The 3,283-nt window shown below is 43.5% G+C and overlaps 1 pseudogene; it reads left to right on the top strand.

Moving 5' to 3' along the window:
* Positions 1 to 2,252: 2,252 nt before the first annotated feature.
* On the top strand, positions 2,253 to 3,283 carry LOC146447278 (small subunit ribosomal RNA; annotated as a pseudogene; the record flags this gene model as incomplete).

The following is a 3,283-nucleotide window of genomic DNA, read 5'->3' on the forward strand; positions in this document are numbered from 1 at the left end:
AAAAATACTTTGTTGTAGGGAGGACTTTTGACTTGACCAAAAAAATTGGTGGTGTGAGGAGGACCTTTCACTTAGAATTAGGGTTAGGGTTAGGGTTTGGGTTAGTGTTAGGGTTAGGAAAAAGGTCTAAGTGGTTTTTTAAGGTGTTTAGAGGCTATTTATGCTATATAACGAATATTTGCTTATATACTTAAGTCACTTATTTATAGCAAAAATTTGTTCCAACCAAGTTTTTAAGGACGCTCTTTCGAACGGCAACATTCCCGATTGAAAATGGCGACCTTCCAAAATCATCACTTTGCTTCCCCCTCCATATGGGGATGAGTATTCGACTTTTTCTTTGTCAGAGTCAAGTAAACACATTGAAAATGGAATCAGCATACAAGAAAACCTAGTTTGAGGTAGGTTTTGTGCCTCCCGTGGTATTATAACCATAGAACTGCTCCTGAGGGGGGTAGGGTAGGCCTACCAAAAAGTGCATTTTTGGTTAGGTCGATAATTTCTAAAAAAAATGTGTCCCAACCAGGTTTTTTTGGACGCTCTTTCGAATGGCAACATTCGTGATTGAAAATGGCGACCTACCAAAATCGTCACTTTGCTTCCCCGTCCATATAGGGTTGAGTATTTGACTTTGCTTTCGTCAGAGTCAAGTAAACACATTGAAAATGGAATCAGCACACAAGAAAACCTAGTTTGAGGTAGGTTTTGCGCCTCCCGTGGTATTATAACCATAGAACTGCCCCTGAGGGGGGTAGGGTAGGCCCACCAAAAAGTGCACTTTTGGTTAGGTCGATAATTTCTAAAAAAATGTGTCCCAACCAGGTTTTTTTGGACGCTCTTTCGAATGGCAACATTCGTGATTGAAAATGGCGACCTACCAAAATCGTCACTTTGCTTCCCCGTCCATATAGGGTTGAGTATTTGACTTTGCTTTCGTCAGAGTCAAGTAAACACATTGAAAATGGAATCAGCACACAAGAAAACCTAGTTTGAGGTAGGTTTTGAGCCTCCCGTGGTATTATAACCATAGAACTGCCCCTGAGGGGTTAGGGTTAGGGTAAGGGTTAGAGTTAGGGTTAGCGTTAGGGTTAGGGTTAAAAACAAAAATGATGATGTGAGGAGGACCTTCTTAAAACCTAATTTCAATACACTTATTAGGGGACTAGGGGTCAGTGGACTCAGAAATGTCTTTCCTAGCAGTCTCCTTATAAGAGTATTTTTTTCTGATTTAGGTGAGTCCTCCTCACACCACCATTTTTGTTAGTCGAAAGACCTCTTCACACCACGACTTTCCTGATGGATTTCGATGTAACTGCTAGTGCTGAGAGGTGTGTCTAAAGTGGAACATGTTCCCGCAAAACCTGAGGTCTCCACTGTCTAGCGAGGTACTTACAGTGAATATAGTGAATTTATCAAAAATTGGAGAATTCTGACTTTTGCGATAAATTTTGATGTAATTGGTCGTGCTGAGACGTGTGTGAAAATTTGAACATGTTCCCGTAAAATCTGAGGTGAGAATTAGTGAGGTACTTACAGTGCGTATAGTGACAAATCTTTAAAAGCGTGAAATTATGGGATGTTGTGGCTTCAATGGGTTTTTAAGATGTCACCAGTCATTTGGCATGACTTACAAACGATTTGGCTGGTTGTGGGTTCGATTTTCAAAATTTCATTTTTTTCGCGTTTTTATTTTCTGTCTACCATATCATGCAGTCTCCTTATTAGCGTTTGGGGGTTATAGTGTGGGCAGGTTGGTCGCAAAGGTTCCGGGAGGAGCTGGCTAGTAAACCCTGTCCCTTATGTTCCACGGCGGCAAGGCGGAGAAATAGAGGGCAGAATTGACTAACGGGCAAGGAAAGTTGGGCTTGTAGCTTTCCTTTCGAAGGAGGGAAAAGATGATGCCCGAAAGCATTGTCACTGTAGTGGCAGGCAGAGTGTAGATGGAAGTTGTGTACGCTAGCCTTTGGCTAATGATAGAGACAAAAGAGCAGGAGGATATTTTCCTTCGCAGAAGCACTTTTCTTGCCTTCCTTCAGCTCGCTTGGCGAGTCTGACAGGTATGCCTGAACTGTGCACGGGTCCAGTTGTGAGAAAGACGTGGCAAACAAGACGGGGTTTCCCTTGACCGAGGGACCGTGTGGTCCGTCTGGCTCATGGGTTCCCCCCGTGGAGGCAAAATCTAAGAAAGCTTGCTCTCCCTCTGCGGAGGGGGGCCGCTTAGCAAGGAACTTCTGTTCCCTGCGGTGGATAGTTACCTGGTTGATCCTGCCAGTAGTCATATGCTTGTCTCAAAGATTAAGCCATGCATGTCTAAGTATAAGCACTTGTACTGTGAAACTGCGAATGGCTCATTAAATCAGTTATCGTTTATTTGATTGTACCATTACTACTTGGATAACCGTAGTAATTCTAGAGCTAATACATGCGAAAAGTCCCGACTTCTGGAAGGGATGTATTTATTAGATTAAAAACCAATGCGGGTTCTGCCCGGTCATTTGGTGATTCATAGTAACTGATCGAATCGCACGGCCTTGCGCTGGCGATGTTTCATTCAAATTTCTGCCCTATCAACTGTCGATGGTAAGGTAGTGGCTTACCATGGTTGCAACGGGTGACGGAGAATTAGGGTTCGATTCCGGAGAGGGAGCCTGAGAAACGGCTACCACATCCAAGGAAGGCAGCAGGCGCGCAAATTACCCAATCCTGACTCAGGGAGGTAGTGACAAGAAATAACAATACAGGGCTTTTACAAGTCTTGTAATTGGAATGAGTACAACTTAAATCCTTTAACGAGGATCCATTGGAGGACAAGTCTGGTGCCAGCACCCGCGGTAATTCCAGCTCCAATAGCGTATATTAAAGTTGTTGCAGTTAAAAAGCTCGTAGTTGGATTTCGGGATGGCTCGGCCGGTCTGCCGCAAGGTATGTTACTGGCCGGGCTGTTCTTCCTCGCAAAGACTGGGTGTGCTCTTAACTGAGTGTGCTCAGGATCTGCGACGTTTACTTTGAAAAAATTAGAGTGTTCAAAGCAAGCCAGCGCTTGAATACGTAAGCATGGAATAATGGAATAGGACTTTGGTTCTATTTTGTTGGTTTCTGGAACCGAAGTAATGATTAAGAGAGACAATTGGGGGCATTCGTATTTCGTTGTCAGAGGTGAAATTCTTGGATTTACGAAAGACGAACTACTGCGAAAGCATTTGCCAAGAGTGTTTTCATTAATCAAGAACGAAAGTTAGAGGATCGAAGACGATCAGATACCGTCCTAGTTCTAACCATAAAC

The sequence above is a fragment of the Pavona decussata genome, unplaced genomic scaffold (assembly GCF_977016875.1).
Source record: "Pavona decussata unplaced genomic scaffold, jaPavDecu1.1 SCAFFOLD_2527, whole genome shotgun sequence".
Lineage (NCBI taxonomy): Eukaryota > Metazoa > Cnidaria > Anthozoa > Scleractinia > Agariciidae > Pavona > Pavona decussata.